This window comes from Myodes glareolus, chromosome 1 (genome assembly GCF_982192425.1).
Source record: "Myodes glareolus chromosome 1, mMyoGla1.1, whole genome shotgun sequence".
Lineage (NCBI taxonomy): Eukaryota > Metazoa > Chordata > Mammalia > Rodentia > Cricetidae > Myodes > Myodes glareolus.
In genome coordinates, this window is record NC_142026.1 from 52,453,653 (window position 1) to 52,472,252 (window position 18,600).

The 18,600-nt window shown below is 45.8% G+C and overlaps 1 long non-coding RNA gene across 1 annotated transcript; it reads right to left on the bottom strand.

Moving 5' to 3' along the window:
- Window positions 1-10,646: 10,646 nt before the first annotated feature.
- On the bottom strand, window positions 10,647-18,356 carry LOC125409666 (uncharacterized). Its single transcript, XR_007234863.3, has 4 exons — window positions 18,031-18,356; window positions 16,006-16,118; window positions 12,310-12,433; window positions 10,647-12,202 (listed from the first exon to the last, which is right to left on the bottom strand). It is a non-coding gene; the product is annotated as an uncharacterized LOC125409666 (long non-coding RNA).
- Between the last annotated feature and the right edge of the window lie 244 nt (window positions 18,357-18,600).

An 18,600-nucleotide genomic window follows, 5' to 3' on the forward strand; every position in this document is an offset into this window, starting at 1 on the left:
GAGGTGGATCTCATCACTGCCCCACAGAGTAGAGCCATGAGTAGCCACCATCATAAGGTTATTGAGGTACATAGCGCCTCACCCATGGTGCCAGGCATTGCACAATTACTTTCTCATCGGGATCAGCTACCTGACAAAGCCAGCTGCAGAAAGGAAGGGTTTATCTCAGGTCACAGTTTTAGGGGACATAGTCCGCCAAGGCAGGGAAGGTGTAGGGACAGGTGGCTCCGTAGGGGCAGGAGTATGCAGCTCTGATCTCTGCTCTTCTCACTTCTTGGTGGAAGAGGAAACATAAAGCAGACAGGAAACAAGGCCAGGTCATGAAACTCCTAAGTCTGTGCCCAGTGTCCAGTTCTTCCAATGATGTTCCACCTCCTGAAGATTCTGGAACCTTCCAAAGCAATGCTACCCACTGAGGATTAAATGCTTAAACACACAAGTCTACAGGGACTTTCCACATCCAAACCACAACAGACATAAAGTCAGTGCTGTGAATCCCATTGACCTGCTTGAGGAAGGTGTCCCTGGGACTTTAAGGACAAAGGTCAATAACCAGGAAGGGAAGTGAGAATGTGGACGTAAGACAGAAATCAGATCATCCACACTGATCGAAGCCTTCAAAATGCTGCCAAGTCAGAGAGTGGCTTCATTAGGTGAGCTTCATGGGGGAAAGAGGGGATCCTGTGTCAGACTTTTCAATGAGGGGACACAACACAAACCCATCTACTCACCCCAGATCGGGAACCTATGACAGAACAGAGTAACCATCTCAGCAAAGTCCACCACGGTGAACCAATGAGTTTTTAGCAGAGTCACAAACCGAAGTCTGGAAAAGGAGTTGCTTATAGGAGCATAGGTGACTCAAAAAGTCAGCGTCATCACCAAAAAGCCCAACCCCACGTGAATGACAGCTCATGAAGGACTAGGATCCTGGAGCCTCTGTACAGCATGCAGTGGGGACTCCTCTCGCCATAGCTCTGCTGGCCAGACCCCCTCCCCACCTCCCAGCAAGCAGGAGTTTACTCTTTCAATCAAGCAGGGAAGGGGGCTTGAGACTCTCGCAGGTCTCTGCTTTTCCAAACCTGTGCACCTCCTGAGTCTAGTTAGTCTCTCCCTCCCTCCTGGAGGGAGTGTTTCAGTTTGGAGCAAGCTGCCATTCAATGAGCACAGTGAGAATGCAATTAAGTAGTCCTTGAGGTAAATATTTCAGGGACTTGGAGCATGTGGCCCACTGGGCTCCTCCCGTCTCCACCCCCAGACACTGAAGGTTTTCAAGTTTCAGTGGCTTGGAGGGCTTCCTTCCAGTATTCAGAACTCCTCGATCTCATGGTCACCACGCTACAATTAAGAAAGCAGATGGACGGTCACCCCCCACCCCCAGCAAGCCTGCTGTGTCGATACTCCAAGCCCCCCTAAGCCACTGCCCCCATTTTCAATAAAGCTTCCTTGGCAAGCCTGACCCTTCCCTTTCTTTTTTGGCTCTAAGCGGGGAAGGGGGAAAGAGCTAGAGAAAAAATAAGAAGTGTTCATCCTGAAGACAGTCAGGAAGTGGGCATAACTGGCTTCATTCTAATAAATCACAGGGTCCCTAGGAGGCGGAAGCAACAGGGGCATGGCAAGCCAGCCACACTGCACAGTGACCCACGGCCAAGCTCCCAGAGAAATGATGTCCCTTTCACAGACTCCCGGAGAGATGGCCTGCATTTGCCTCTGACAAATTAGAGGTGTCCTGAATGCAATCATTCCTCAGAAAATAGGGCTGATTTAGCCAAGCTCACCCTGCCATTAACTGGCTGCCCAAAAAGGCCATTTAAGCAGGGAAGGCTGTAGACCGCTGGCCTTCTGGAGGTGGCACTCCTGAGGAATGGCTTCCCTGGACCCCTGCCTAAGCCAGTCACCTCCATAAAATCTAGAGGGCTGAGCAGACGGTAATGAAAACAAAGATGTCCTGTGTCTAGCATCTGTATGAGTTTCTCTGGAGGTATTCGTAGTGTCTCGGATGCTCTAGCCAGGACAGGAGCTACCTTGGGCAAACTGGTGAATTCCTTTCCATCCAATGCACTTTTGACTGTTTGGGGTAACCTGAGCCCTAACCGTCCTTCCGGAACACCAGCACCATCACAGAACAGATTTGACTATAACCACAGCCCAGAAGACGAAATGATCCTTTCCCAGGAAGTATGCGTGTTTGAAAACTTAGTGTGCAAAGATTGCAACCTGCCATTATGTTCCCCGGGGAACTACCTTCCTAAAAATTATCTCTAATGAGACCCACAAATCTAAGCGGAAGACAGCTTACTTTATTGTGTTTGTAAAGATAAAAATGTTTTAAATAGGTCATAGCTCCTGGGACTGACAGTCCCACCATGAGGGGAAGGTCATTTTGAAATGTTAATAAAAGTTTTCATAAAATATGAGGGTGCTCCAAGAGTAATGTTTGGATGTAAAAATACCCATGAAAGTATAATTTCCACCAGGGTGCACAGCGGTTATCTGCATCAAAATATCTGCCCAAACCCTCCCTGCATTTTCCCAGCTGTTTTGATGGCCATGCTGGGAGCTGATCTTTATTGGCAAGAACTAGGGAACTAGCACCTTTCCTGGTTCTATTAGAAACACCCCTATGAAGCTCATACGTACTCCTGACCTAGAGTTGGTTCAGATCACCCAAGTCATCCTAGCACCAAAGACAAGACAAAAATGGACCAGGAGGCTCCAACAAAGAATGCAGCCAGACCTCAGCCCCAAGACGGGAGTTTCCTCCACTCACCCAGGAAGCATGGCAAATGGAAACAGCCAGGTGTTTCCTATCCAATGAACTCCTTCATGTTTGAAGCTAACCAGCCCAAAGGAATGATCGCAGAAGAATTTTCTAAGTGATAAAATAACTAATGAGACCAAGCCGATCTGTGTTTGCTAAATCACAGCGGCTCAAATCAACCTTGATGCCTCTATTAAGGTGGTGGGGCACGTGGAAACTTAGGCTTGGGAACAAAAGTCGCCACAAATACTTGAGGCAGAGGTTAAGGGAAAGCTAAGATGTAATGGAATCTGGGATCATGGATTTGGGGGACAGAAGAGATAACATCAGAGTCTTGATTTCAAAATATACTGGCTAGAGAGTCATCCGCAAGTAATTTACTTTCTCAACATTGTTCAATTCTTGCACTAAATCTACTACCCACTAATGTCTTAAATATTAAGATACACTAGTAGATGTGTTAGTGAATTTCAGGTTACTGTTGTCAAATGCCTAAGACAATTAACTTATCAAAAGTCAATAAACAAGGTTTATTCCATGCATGGTTTTAGGGTCCTAGCCTGTGATGGATTGTCTCCAATGCTTTGGGACTCAGGAAGGATAAGGGTGGCAGGAGATGGGAGAGCATGAGAATCAAAGTACATTCCTTCATGGACCAGGAAGTCGAGAAGAGTAAGAAGAGACCGTGATCCCATGACCCTCTTCAAGGACAGCCCACCAAGGACCCTGGGACCTCCTCCTAGGCCCCACCTTCTAAAGCTACCTCCATCACCACCCAACTCCACTCTCCTGGGGACCAAGCTTTTAACTTACACATGTCTCAAACTTGGCCAGTGCTTAAATTCTTCATGCCCTCCCCTTACCCCTAAGCAACCCAGGGATGCTCCCCCAGGCCCCAGGGGAGCATGTTTCCCCTTTCCTCCCACATCTATTGTTCTGAGATCTCCAGGACTCCCATCCATGAAACTTGCATCTCACACTCAAAACCCTTTGTCATGAGTCTTAGAATTAATTCTGGAAACTTGGGCTGTTCCTTAACTGTTTGGAAAGCCAGCTCTTGAAGCAGTGTGTGTGCATATTTGGTGGCATGTATGTGAGAATATGGTGTACATATATGTGTATGTGGAGGCCAGAGGTCAACTTCAGGCATCATTCCTCAGATATCATTCATACTGAACTATGGCAAAATAGACTTCTTTGCTTATTGGGCCCCACAACCCTAAAAGAAGGACAGGCACATCAGAGTGGCCTTCATAAATACAGTCATTCATTGGTACTTTGTGGGACTGGATCCCTGCCCCCTACACACACACACACACACACACACACACACACACAGAAAGAGAGAGAGGGAGGGAGGGAGGGAGGGAGGGAGAGAGAGAAAGAGAGAGAGAAAGACTGGAGGCTTCAAGCTCCTTATAGAAACAGGTGTTTTATAGTATATAATCTGCACATATTCCTACATATATTAAATAATCTGCCCATGTTTATGATACCCATAAAACACTTGTGCTCTACAAACAAAGAAAAAAGTAAATTTACAGAATATATGCACTTTTTAATTTTTTAAAGGGTTTCTCTGTTACTTTGGGCCTGTCTTGGAACTAGCTCTTGTAGACCAGGCTGGCTTTGAACTCACAAAGATCTGCTGTCTTTGTCTCCTGAGTACTGCAATTAAAGGTATGCATCACCACTGCCTGGTGCACTTTTTAATTCTTCAGTGTTTTGGACTTCTGGTTGGTTGGATTCATAGATGAAGAACCTGAGAATATGGAAGGCTGACCGTACTTATAGGTGAGTGGGTGGGGTAGATAGATGACAGACAGACAGACAGACAGACAGACAGACAGACAGACAGATAGATAGATAGATAGACAGACCTTAAGAACAAGATACTGTCCACAAGGTCAGGAAGCTGATCAAAACTGGATTTGTACACGTCTTTCATCCAGAGGATGCCTCCAGTTTGATGAGAAGAATTCAGATTCAAACACAAAACATAGTTTTGCAAAGACAGCATTTTGGGGGATATGGTTCCAGTAAAAAAAAAAAAAAAAAAATCGTGTTGAGGCAGCTTTTGACTGTGTTTTTTCTACAATATTTCAGATTCAATCCTCATGGGAAAAAATAGCAGTCTAAAAAGTTGCCCAAAGGAATGGATAACAATGCTTTCTCAGAACCAGCAGCTCCGAGAAGCAATGAACTCACCATGACAGGGCGTTCCAGCAAGGGCTGGGACACATCTGTGAAGAATGTCTCAGAAGGAATTACAAACGAGTGGGAGGCCAGAGATTAGGATCTAGGATTTCTTGTGACTTTGATATGTTGTGATCTGTAGCTGGCAGAATAACGGCCTCCAGAACTGTCCACACCCTAAGCCCGCATCTAAGAATTTGTTACCTTAAATGGCAAAAAGGGCTTTGACAATGTGACGGATCTTCGAAATGGAGATGCTGTTCTAGATTATCCAGGTAGGTTCATGGTAATCTCTGGGGTTCCTAAAATGGGAACTTTCCCAGTTTTGATCAGAGGTGAAATTGGAGATGCAAAGAAATCTCAGAGGCAAGCAGTGTGTGGACTTAAAAGATGGAGGAAGGGCTGGGACATGGAAGGCACAAGTGATGGGTTATTATATTTCAGAGCTCCCCAACAGAGGGCCCTTCTCCCATCTTGACATGCGCTCTGCAGCGCCCACATGGAGCTTTTTGCAGACGTAGCTATGAGGTCATGACTTCATGTTTTCTAAGGTATTGAATATGTGTTGCTTGTTACAGCACCAGGAGCAAACTCATGCATGGCTTTGGAATTTCTTACACAGAACAATAACAGTGCTGATCAGAAAATGATGATATAGGCACTGTCCTAGCTTTGACCTCTAGCGGAAGTGGAAGCCAGTGAGGGCTTATCCTGTGCTATGACAGTTTCTGTGGATACAAAGGAAGGACTTGACAAATTTAAAAAGGAATGTTCTGACCTAAGAGAGTCTACTAATTACTCCCTTTCAACCCTCGAAAGTGGATGAGTCTCCTTTGAGAGGTTATGCTCTTGGGTGTGTCTTATCGCGTCTCTGGGTGACTTTCTTTCTATTAACCCTTACTCTTAAATCTGTGCTAAAGATCTGTGCTTACGAACTAAAACTCTATTTTGTAAGATAATGTTTAAATAAATCATAGAAAATATCTCCTTTTAGAAAGATACATTTTTTATGTATGTATACAGCTATCTTTTTTGAAAGATAAATACTTTTATTTATATATATGGATGTTTGTTTGTCTGAGCGTATACGTGTGTTCCAGGAAGTACCCATGAAGATCAGAAGAGAGTATCAAATGGATCCCCTAGAACTGGAGTTACAGGTGGTGGTGAGCCACCATGTGGGTGCTGGAAACCAAAACCAAGTCTGCTATAAGAACAAGAAGTTACCTTAACTCCTACATCTTTTCTCTAGCCTCCAGATAAGTGTGGTCTGTGTGTCTGTCTCTCAGCACCCAGGACTACACGTGGGTCCTTCCATCCCATCCCACATCCTCCATTAGCATGCCTCAAGGACCCGGCAGCACCGAGTTGTGAGTACTTTACACCACAGCTCTTACGGAAAGGGCTCCTTCTCCATTACTTCTAAGGAAGAAGTGCTGACAGAATATGAACTTTGAAGTTCACTTAACACACAAAAATCTTTTTCATTTTGCCTGACCCTCACTCGTGTTTGTGTATTGCTGAATAAGTGCGTTAGAGCATATTTGCTACCATCCATAAATTAAAAGTTTTAAGACCAGTGGGTGAAGTCACACTGTGTATTTTATTTCCCTAGAGACTGGGAAAATTTAGGCGACTCCCTGATTCCACAGCTCACACAGTTAAACACACGGCTGAGACCACCCCCCAAAGATGAAGGTCATGTCATATCCAAAGTGCGAATGAGACTAGAGAGCTACGAGGGGGGAAACTCGGCAGTTCCTCTGAGAGAGTGCCCCACGGTGCCCCATGATTCTTTTTTTTTTTTTTTTTTTTTTTTTTGGTTTTTCGAGACAGGGTTTCTCTGTAGCTTTGGTGCCTGTCCTGGAGCTAGCTCTTGTAGACCAGGCTGGCCTCGAACTCACAAAGATCCGCCTGCCTCTGCCTCCCGAGTGCTGGGATTAAAGGCGTGCGCCACCACCGCCCGGCGCCCCATGATTCTTGAATCAGGATAAAGGACCGATGCCAATCATGGAATCTGAGGGAGACCATGCCAAAAAGCAGCCAAATTTTAAGCTGTATGTGTATGAAGAATTATTTTTATTCTAACTCTGACCCCTAAAGGCTTCAATCTATCCATTGTATAACTATAACAAATACTCAAACATGTTGACTTGATAAAGGAATAGTTTCCATGCAGTTTAATGTATTATATGTAAAGTAATAAGTATAACATGTTTATACTATTTAGGACCATCTATGCGTCCCATTCATTGGGCAAACCTAGGTTACTACCCTACACTTCCACAGCCTTTGCGGATCTGGAGACACGAACAACTCACCCCTTTCTTTCTCAAAATTTCTTCTCAACATTCTCTCTTTTTGAGAAGCAAATGGCGTGTACACAGCTGGGGCTCCGGTTCGTATCCCAGATTCTGCTTTCACAAGACCCAGTGAGTGATGATTTCCAAACCCACACATCTTATCATCAGGAAGGGATATACATTTAACTTGGCAATGCTCAGAATTAGAGACTTGGGAAAAACTCTCACAGCACAGGTGAGATGAATGTCTCTGACCTCTGCTCCTGCAACCATTCAAGATGCATCTACGTAATAATGGAAAGTGTGGGTGTCTGTCATGTTCCGTTGAGTCACCAGACTGAACAAAACGATGACAGCCCATGACGGATAAGTATGGACAAGCTTAAGAAGACTCAAACACTCCTGAATGTAAAATAAACCCTCAAGAAATTCAGAGATGTGCCAAACAAACGATGTTTAAGGTTCAAGGTCAAAGACACACCAGGGCATCCTGATCCAAAGGGCAGGTCATGTGACGATGTCTCCTTTCTGACACAAACAGAGAAAGTTTTGATCAGAGTCTTCTCTGTGGGTGTTGGAGGCTGCTGGTCCTTATGATTGGAGTCTCCCCTGCAGATGCTGTAGACAGTTCATCTTCATGGTTGGAGTCTCTCCTAGAAGTTCTGGAGGCAGCTGGTCCCCACAGAGGATGTTGCTCCATTTCATGTGTTGCGTGACAAGAATGTGCTGCCGTCTTAAGAGATAAAGAGATTATATCCACAGCAGAACAAGGACGCGAGTAAACCCTTATGACTCAGCAAGCAAAGAGTGGGCAAACACTACGTAGGGTTTTTACAGTAAAGAGTCACATATCACATAAGAATAAATCAATAAATAAAGAATAAACTCAATAGCGGAATGTTTGTATAGCATGACCAAGGAAGAGCCTGAGTTTGGCCCTCACCAAAATCAATTATTCAAAGCAGCTCTTGGGGTATCCAGCTCTAAATGAATTGTCTCTGTGTAGAATGTCAAGTTCCATGGTCAGAGATCTCACTGGAACTGGGTTTTGTCAAAAACATGAAATCACACAGTCAGACAGGTCCAAAAGTTGTCCAGATGTTGTAAGAGGTTTCCTAGAGGGCTCGCAGGATCAGGGCCGTCGAGGACAAGCTAACTGGCTGAACTGGAAAAGCAGACTTCCCTGCCACTCACTTTTCACACCAGCTCCAGTCTCTTAGCTAATAACTATTGACCTTGATGATCAACCTCCGGGGGAAGGAAAGGCTAAGTTGGGCTCTTGGCTTGGCACGCAAATCTAAGCATCAAGCAGACCAGTTCACCCCGCAGTTTCACATAGCCACAGACTTGAAAAATGGCAATCAGAGGAAAATTCCACCAAAAAGATGGAGTTTCAGATTAGGAAGCTAACTTAACTGTGAACAGAAGAAGTGTGCTGACATAAAAACCTCAATAGTATCATAGGCAGTGCACAATGGCTTAGCTTATTGGTCAAGAGGCCTGGGAGGAGAATGATGGGCAAAGAGAGGACTTAGACAAAGAGATTTGGGAAAGATTTCAAGTGGTCTTAGGACAGAACACAGAGTGAAATGATGTTGGCGTTGCTGGATGAGCCTTTGCCTTGTAAGAGGATTAAAGTATGATGTCTAAAGAATAACAGACAGATGGCACCAGCCAGCCCATCATTGGTATGATGACCTCACAAATAGCGTAGATACATGGTAACAGATGTTCGGTATGGACCCAGGGTAATGGCCTCTTTATCTCTGTGGCTAAGATCGCTACTACCAGTGCAAAATGCCCAACTTGTAAGTTACAGAGACCAAGATGTAGCACACAACATGGCTCCCTCCCTCCCGACTCAAGTCTAGTGAACCGCTTCTTGGAAAGGGTATGGATGGGTTCTGTTTAACTTTCCTACATACAAGGTTTTTGTTATCATTTCTCTCTACAAACTTCCATCGAAATTAGATAGATCCTGCCTAGCGCTTCATTGTACCGGATTCTGTGACAGCGAGGAAATGCTTACGAAATCCATTGATCCTGTCACTAACCACACTCCAAATGACGCTACCGGCTTGATAGAGTGACAAAGGGGCCCTTGGAAGGCTCCTCTCTCTCACCAACCTGGAGAGAACACGCCAAAATAGTAGCAGAGATTTCTCCAGGGTTCACAATATTCTCTGATGCACCAGAAATCATGATTCAGTGCCCCCACCTGGTAGAAAGCATGAGAGAGAATTCTAGGGGTGGAAGAAGGAGTGGCCCCACTGACCACCCCTCCTGGTGACCCAGTTGAGGTATTTGCATTTTCTGTCCCTGTGACCTCCAAGCTCTGAGGGTCTGGAGGTCCTACTTCCCAGAACAGCCCCCACCAGTGGGAAGAGTGCATTATATTTGTATCTGCCACTATCACCTGTTCACCTGGAATTCGTATACTGAGTGTCTGGAGAGAAAGAAGGGAGGAAACAAATTTGTAGATGCATAATAGGAGGAGCTGTCTGGTGACCCAGGGCATTATAGTACCAGTGTCCCACACACAGAATGGTTGAATACCTTCTGCAGCCATGATCGGAAAGGGACATGGTAAATAAAAGGCTTAGTCGTCAAATCACATGAGCTTCTCAGAGCAATTAGAGAAATAGCTAAGGATGAGAAGAATCCTTGATAATAGAAGATATGGACCATGGATAACTGCCATAGTCAAAAGAACAGCTTCAACGACTCTATTCTCAGAGGTCTCCCCTGGAAAGGAAACCAGCCAGGATCATAGAATCGCTGGTCACAGAGACAGTGGTGTGAAACAATTGGAAGACAAGGAGTGGGCTGTGGTGGCCCAGGCATTTTAAGCATTCTAGCTCCTGAGAGTTGGAAATATTTTTCAGTTCAAGAGTAACCTTACCCAAGATTACACCTCCTCCCCATGGGCAGCTCACACTCAAGACTGGCTGATGAGACTCAGAAGCCAAAGACATGAGGCTCCGACTCCCATGATCCCACCTTTGTGCTGAACATCTTAATGGTCCCTCAGACTCCAGCATGTTTCCTGGGATTTCTCAAAGCCTTGCCTGTGACTTCACTATGGTGAAGCTTCTTCTTACTCTTCCAGGGTGTTGGCCTCAACAGCATTCCCCAACGAGCATTCCACACACAAATCTCTAAGGTTGAGAATCCAATTCCTAGAAAACTCGATGAAGGGGCGTGGTCGATCGATAATTAACCAGGCCAACTCAATACAAAAAGATTTAGCTTTTAATAAAAGGGGAAAACTTACACGACCAGAGATCCCATGAACACCAGGTGAGCAGGGAACCAAAGAGAGAGAGGAAGTGGCAAGGTACTTTGATCTTTTATTTGTTTTGTGTGGCCCTGGGGCCATATAAGCAGAATATGATTGGCTGAGATTCCCCATCAACTCAACACAGACTAAATGTTCCCTTTAAATGACAGACATATTGGTGCCATCATGCACAAGAGAGAAGAAGAGAGACTTCTATCCCATGAAGACAAATGACAAAGGCCCTAAACCGGAACTGTAGGTCCTACTTGGTCTAGGTTCCTCAGCTTTACACGCCTGTCTCCTGTGCACCTGTCTCCTGTGCACCTGTCTCCTGTGCACCTGTCTCCTGTGCACTCTGTTTCTGCAGCACTGACCTTTCTTCCTGAGTGTTCTAGACAGGTGTTCTCTTGTCCCAGAACCTTCCCACATGCCTTCTTCAGTCCCAGACTATATCAAGGTCCTGCTATTTGGGTTCCCGGCACTGTCCGTTCTTTTGCCATGGCCCCCATCATTTTAAACTAAATAGCTGTGTTGCTACTTAATTAATGCCTGCTTTGCTCATTATTATAATGCCAGCACATAGGACAATATCCCATACTTCTCTATGACAATAAATATCTGTTAAATTTGTGAATAAAATGCTACTGGTAGTGGTGTCCCACACGTTTAACCCCAGTACTGGTAGTGGTGACACACACATTTAACCCCAATTTTTGGGAGGAGAAAGCAGGTGGATCTCTGTGAGCCCCAGGCTGGCCAGGATTACACAATGTGACTCTGACTTAAAACAACAACAAAACAGAAAAAAAAAGTCAATTTATACAAACAGATGCAAGGCTGGCTAGTTTCTGGGACTCCCACAAACACTAAACCTAACACATAGTTTTCTGTATTGTCTTTTGTCTCCTGTGGGCATTTTTCTTGACTGGTGATTTCCTTTCTTGGTGGATTCCTGCCGAGCCAAGGCAATATCACCTGACTTTATATCTCAAGTGGTTAATCCATTTCTCCCTATTTGCAAACTAAGAGAAGGATTTCTCTTCCTCATCTGAATCTCAGAAAGGGGCTTTCAGAATCTTTACCCAAATAAATCCTAAGAAAATGCAAATGTGAACATCTATGTTGAAAGGAACGAATGCTTTTGTTTTTTTCCCTTTATTTTCAAGGGTTGTTTTTTTTTTTTTTGTAGAGATTTTGTATACCACAGGTACACACAGAGCATAGTATGTGTGTGGCTGATGCACTGGTCAGTTTTTGGGTACCAATCATATCTTATGTTTTGTAGGGCCAAGGAGAATCCAACTATAGGGGTAAATGTGCTCCTGCCATTCCCTGCTCTGCTAAATGGTCACTGTGTCAGGTTAGAGTGCACTCTCCAAGGTTGAATGATGGATGTGGCCTAGAAGAAAACCAGCAAATCCAAATAATATGGGACTGAGTATGAGTGTGGAAGAGAGCCCCACACCCAGTGAAGCAGGTGCAAAGGGTCCAGAGGTTCCAGAGGTTCCAGAGGGTCCAGAGGGTCCAGAGGGTCCAGAGGGTCCAGAGAGTCCAGAGGGTCCAGAGAATCTAGAGGTTCCAGAGGGTCCAGAGTTCCATGCAGCCAGACACCAAGCAGGGTATGGGTTCTCTGCTGCTGAATTTCTAGCTCTTCCAAGAAATCTAAAGATGGATTCAGTTTTGCACAATTAATATTTGCCCTTACCTTAAGAGAAAATTAAAACAGGGGCCTGGAGAGCTGGCTCAGCTGCTAAGTTGGCTGCTCTTACCCAGAACTGGGGTTCAGTTCCCAGCACTCTCCAGGCAGCTCACCATCACCCAATCTTCCAGATGCAGGGCATCCAGCATCCTCCTCTGCCCTCCGTGGGTGCTGTGTGCACGTGTCTCACATATCTACATGTAGGCAAATGCTCATGCGCATAAAATAGTTTAAAAATAGAAACAATAAACAAAGAAAAGGTATCATGATCTCCAAATCAAGCACAGGTAGCTTTTGGTGTCTTGTTCTAGAACCCTCCGCAGGCAGCAACTCCATGGAAGGATGCCTGAATCTCTTGCATAGCATGACATGGAGCGCTCACCTTAAGTCCTGTGCGCTTTAGTCATCTCTGGCTTGCTTATAATTCCTATCGCGATATCAACATTGGAGAGACGCTTATACACTATGTAGTTCAGGAAACAGAGGATGAAAAATAATCCACCCATGTTTGGTTAAGATGCAATTTCTTTCCCAAATACTCTCTGTTTGCAGTTTTGTAGGGAGTTAAACACAAGGATGCGGTGTACCAACTGTACGCCCAAACCAGAGCCAAGGTTAAGTGTTTTAGGGTGCTCTGCCCTGTGAACCAAACACAGTCTCTTCAAACTCACTGGAGACAGGACGAGGTCCTAGGAATGACTGTGCCTCAGTTTCTCAATCTGCCAAATGAATCTGCAGGGCCAGCTGTTCAGCTCTCAGTTTCTGAAGGTCCCTCTAAAGCCTGCTGTGCACCCAGCCATGCTCTCATTCCCCAGTAGCTCATTTCCATTTCCAGTGAAAGGTATTTTGCTGGGATTTCCATTTCCTTCAAGGGCTAATTGCAAAAGACAGGGGCGAGAGCGCACACCATGCTCTCCTTCACATCTCATTACATTTATTCAGCTTTATTACTAATTCTTTGTTCATATAATTTTCACCCTGGGATCTACACATTTTGTCTAGTTACCCCCACTCAGAAAACCCACCTTAATTCCAGAGGCTTCTGACGCCTCCCAGGATCTTTAAGCAGCAGTTTCAGAGCTCACACTAGCTTCCCGAGCAGAGGGCCGCTCTGAAGAGCATGCAGCCCCCCCCCCCAAGCTGGAGCCCAGGGCATGGCCTGGGGAGTCTAGGGGCTCAGTCCCACCATCACAGAGGTCTGCCTCCATCCTCTGAAACACATACACATGGACAGGGACAGAGAAGCTGTCTTTGCAAAGCTCTTGGTGGCACACCTGTCATCCCAGACTGCAGGAGGCTGAGGCAGGAGGATTGTGAGTGTGATGTCATATGAGACTGCATTGGGAGACCCTATCTCAAAATATCAAACCAAATCCCCACGTGAAGAGTAGGAGAAATAAACACCTGCGGAAACCATCCTGAATTAGGACGTCTGGGTTTCCATGAAAATGCCAGCTCCTGTGGCAGGGCTTGCATCGTTGGTCCAGCACAGGTGCTGAACCTCCCCTGGCCACTTCCACTTGTGAGCAAGCAAACCACATCCAAGCTGGGGACTCTCATCTCCAATTACTTCATCCAGATTTAGGAAACAGGTCCTCCTCCCCGGGAAGCCAGGGATGAAAAGAACAGGAAATACGCACATTCCCCCTGAAACACTACTCCAAAGGACAAACGCAGTAATCCCACCAATGATGCTCCATGCCTGTGATGGCTAGCAGCCGACAAATACCCGCAGACCTCAATCCATTTTTATTGTATTCAGGCTGCAATGCTGTATTTCCTGCCTCCCCTTAGCACCACACATACAGTGTACTTGAAAACAAAAATCTATAATATTGATCCCACAATGTCACCACAATTATTCTTTTGAAACAGCCATTGAAAACAAATTACATCTGCACTGCCTTTTCATCCGCCTGCTGCGAGTGAGCAATGCTCACTGTGGCCTCCAGCACCAGGGTGTTGGCACTGTGTCACAGCCGACAGGACGGCCCAGGGAAACGGCGGAGGAGGGGGAGAAGGGGGGTCATGAAGAAAACCAGATCAAAGGGTCACCCTGACTGGGCATCTAGGAGAGGGTGTGGATTCCCACGAGGAGGTAAGCTGAGCCAATCTAGGGAGAATTCTGGGCTGTCTCTGAAACTACTCTTGGGGTTCTGGGAGTCTGGGGCGGGGACGGGGGGTGGTGGGAAGGCCCTCCAACTCAGTAAAACAAAGATTTAGCCCAGCACTCAAGCCTGGATGTTCTAGTTTTTAATGTAACTGCAGTAAGAAACACTGAATTTGCACTAGCTTACCTAATGCACATAATTCTACTGACAGATTGAAGTCTCCTTAACAGAGCTGAGGAAAAGCCAGATGGATGTTGCCCATAGCCCCAACCATCAACCGCCAGGATGCTAACTAACTAACATGCCCCACCCCACTCCCCGCCCCCCCCCCCAAAAATGTCAGGCTTTCCTCTTTGGAACCAGCTGCCTCCCCAGAGCTTGGAGAAGTAGCAGAAACTCTCTGGAAAGCTGAGGCTTGCTACAGATGTGGTGGCCCAGTGCCCTGGGCCCCCGCCCCAGGTCCTCTCTCGAACAGGCTGAGCAGTTGTTCCCCTCGCTAAAAATGGCTGCAGTCAGGGGCCTACCTGTTTGCTTTAGATTGTCCTCCTTGGACAAAAATGCTCTGCGTGGTAATTAGATCCCTGCCACCGAGTGGTGGGCAAAGGGAATTCTTTTGTTAAGGTTTTGACCACACAAGTCAGGGTGGCCACTGTAGCAGTCGGGAAGTGATAACTTTGGGCCGTTAAAAAAAAAAAAGAAAAAAGCCAATAGCCTTGTTGACATGAACATGGGAACCTAACCCCTGAAGCCTCCTGGTATGACGCATTGATTTTCCCGTCCGTGTGCAGTTCTAAAGCCATCCATTCTGCATGGTCAAGACTCCACGGGCCAGCGAGAGAAGGGGGAAAAAAATCTGTTCTTGCTTCGTACCTCCAGGCAAAGTTGAGAAATAAATTCCATGTTTTGAGAGATGATTTGTTCAAGCTATGTTTAAGAGACTATGATTGGAGAGAGAGAGAGAGAGAGAGAGAGAGAGATTTTGTTGCCCTGACCCCCTTTAACCTGTGGTCACTCATTTTCATGCCGAAATGTTGACCCCGTAGGTGTGACTTACAGAGGGTACAGAATACCAAGGGGGAGAGGTTGGAATAGGTACAGAGATAAGTTTGCTAAGTTTATTTATTTATTATACCATTAAACTGCCTGATAATTCCCCAAATAATCCTCTTCTGACCACCTGTCATCTCTGAGTCCTATGTGAATGCTTGTTTTATAGGCACGCCTGCTCCTGGGCTGCTTGCAATAGCCCTGCTTGCTTTGAAAGCCTCTTTTGTTCACAGTTAAACCAGGCCCTTCAGGTCTGCCTATGAGGCATCCTGACCCGACCCCCACCCCGCCCCGTGTGCTATGGCAGCCAGACACTATTAGATCCCCAGAGAGACTTCTAGCATCACCTGGCCTTCTCCGGGGCACCCCCAGGGTCCACATTCACACCATCTGTCCCCCTCTAACCCAAACCCCTGCCTGTTGTGGGCTATGACAAACAGGAGACTTGGGTGAGGGAGAGAGAATCCAGGCTTTGGGGAAATTTGCTGAGACACCGCCTGGGGATTCCCAGAGCAGCCGATTTCACATGCTCAGGACTTTCAGGAGCAGTTAGCTATTTTAGTCACAAATAAAGCAAGCTCTGGCGCTGGTCAGGATGCAGCACTCACAGAGGTGGAAGGCGAGCATCTTAGCTGCAAGTTCGCGGTGCCGCCTTTCTTCCAGGTATCACATACATCATTTCCTGGTGCAGAGGAACGTGGAGCTATTTGGGGGGGGGAAGCTGAAAAAGACCGATTAAAAATCATGAAAAAGTCCTGACCTAGACAGAACTAAGGACTGAATGCAGAACCCAGAAAACAAGAAAATGAATGCTCTAGCATCCGCTCTCATCCCAAGTGTATACAGTGTAACAAGACACCAGCATGCAAGCACTGTAGTTAATGTCCTAAGCCCAGTCACACAAAACACTCCCGCCAGATAACTGCGCCTCGCTCCTCTTATAGAAGAGTATTCTTAAATTAGGTTGGTGTGAATGTGTTTGTATATTTATTATTAAAATACTTACTGTTCTGCCTTTTGAAGTCGATGGACAAATGATTTAGGAGTAGAAATAGACGAGAAACAAAATTAATGCAAATAATGTGTTGATTTTTTTTTTAGCTTGATTAGCCAAGCCAATGGAAAATTCTAGAAAACGTATACAATTATTTTAACTGTCACAGGCTGGCAATTGTAATTGACATGATTTGTACGAGATGCAGTGTAATAACTGAATATATTAAAAAAAAATCTCATGCCTTGATTACCAGGAGAACATTACTAGTGGCACAATATTATTAACAGCACAATTATTGTGGCATCCTTAGGATACGCTCTTAGCACTTCAATGCATTAGTGAACCTTTGCTAACGAAGAAAAAATTAAAGTACAGCAAATTTCAAAGCACCAGTTGTACCCAATATCATTAAAAATTTATAAAACTTCCTCTGAACATGACAAGTGTTTGGTTTAAATGAAGATCAGCCACAAGGAGAAAGCAGAAATCCTGATACTCTTTGTCTCCGTCCTTCCCCTCCCTCTCTCCCTCTCTTTCTCCCAGATCTCCCCCAGCCGGCACCACCTCAATCCAGCTGAAATATGTAACCATTACGGAGTGACAGCTTGACACACAATGACCCGTCAGAACATTCATCTCGCAATGTTTTATTTTAGTGAGGAGCCAAACTGCAGAAAAAATAAGCAAGTTGTTTCAAGGCTTGGAAGGAGATCAAACATTTCTGGCATGCCCACTTACCAGACCTTTGATTTACAATGGACTTGTCAGAGCCCGATTAGACAGTATGTGCTTAAAAACCTACAGAGGCTCCTCAATTGCCCCCAGCACACCACCATTTTCCCCATGGAGAGCACCCCTTTGTTCCCAGGTCCCACAAATACAGGCAAGAGCACGGAACTGTGCACCCTTGCAGGAGAGCCCGGGGTATGTAAAATTCCACACCAGTACAGCAGCTGCAATTACATCTCTTTGGCCAAGGAAGTGGAGGGTGGGGGTAGAGGAGAGAGGGGGCCCGTGCAAGATGGGCTCTACCGCCAGTTTCTCTCTGTACCTCTCCCGTCCAAATCAAAAGTTACCGTCTTTCCCAGGAAAAACACACCCCAGGATTGCTACCACTGATGGGGTGAGCTTTCTAACTTTATTCAAATGGAAACAGCTTTATATAAAAAAAAATACGAATCAGACCAAAAGTGCAGGTGTTTAAAATATGTTCACGGTATTACGATTTTTGCTAGTAATTACAACTAGGAAATAGCTGGAAATATATTGTTTCAATTTGTATGGAGAACAATTGCCGAGCGCGCGTCCTCGGCACGAGCTGTGCCTGGCATCAGAATGTGTAATTCCTTAACCCTATATGGAGGCTCAGGGCTCGCTGGGGCGAATTATGAATCCATGTGCTTAGAAGGACGGAGTAGTAAATCCAGTTTCCTATGTATCCGTTACAATGCAATCCGACATGTGTGATTTATGGAATATTAAGTTAATACAGTATTATGAAATTAGCTTAATGCACTAAAGCTGTAATTTTAAAGTGAAAAACAATGCGACCAGACGTAAACAATATCGACATTAGCATTTCGTGAAAGCTGAGACCAGTTCGCTCAAAAATGTGTCTGGAGAGTCACAGATTTACCTCTCCTGCGGGGCCCAAGGCTAGGCAGGCTCTCAGACTCAGGACCACATCTCCAGAGGCCAGGCTGCTCTCCCTCTAGCCAAAGTCGGCTAGGCCAGCGACGGGCATCAACCAGGGAAGCTGTCCCGCAGGGAAGCTGCCAGGAACTGTTCAGAGCTGGTCAGCATAGAGCGGTGATGACTGTACAGGCTGAGGAGGAAGGGCCTCCTGCCCCTGCACACACACACACACACACACACACACACACACACACACACACACACAGGGGCTGGCGGAGATACTCCCGAGCAGAGCTCAGGGAGACAGCTGGAGCACCAGATGCAACTCAGGATACTGGAAGTTCCCAGCCTGGAATGAATGGGACTCAGAGGTCAAGCAGATCTTGTTGATCCCAGACAAAAAAAAAAAAAAAAAAAAAAAAAAAAAACAAAACTAGCCAAGTTGTCCTGGGCTCCTCAGAGAGAAACCCTAACCAAAGGCGATCAGAGACTTCTGACGGGACAGAGCGCCAAAATGGTGGGTTCTGTGCAGTTCAGTCACACATGCCCAGCGTGGCCGCCTGCAGACCAG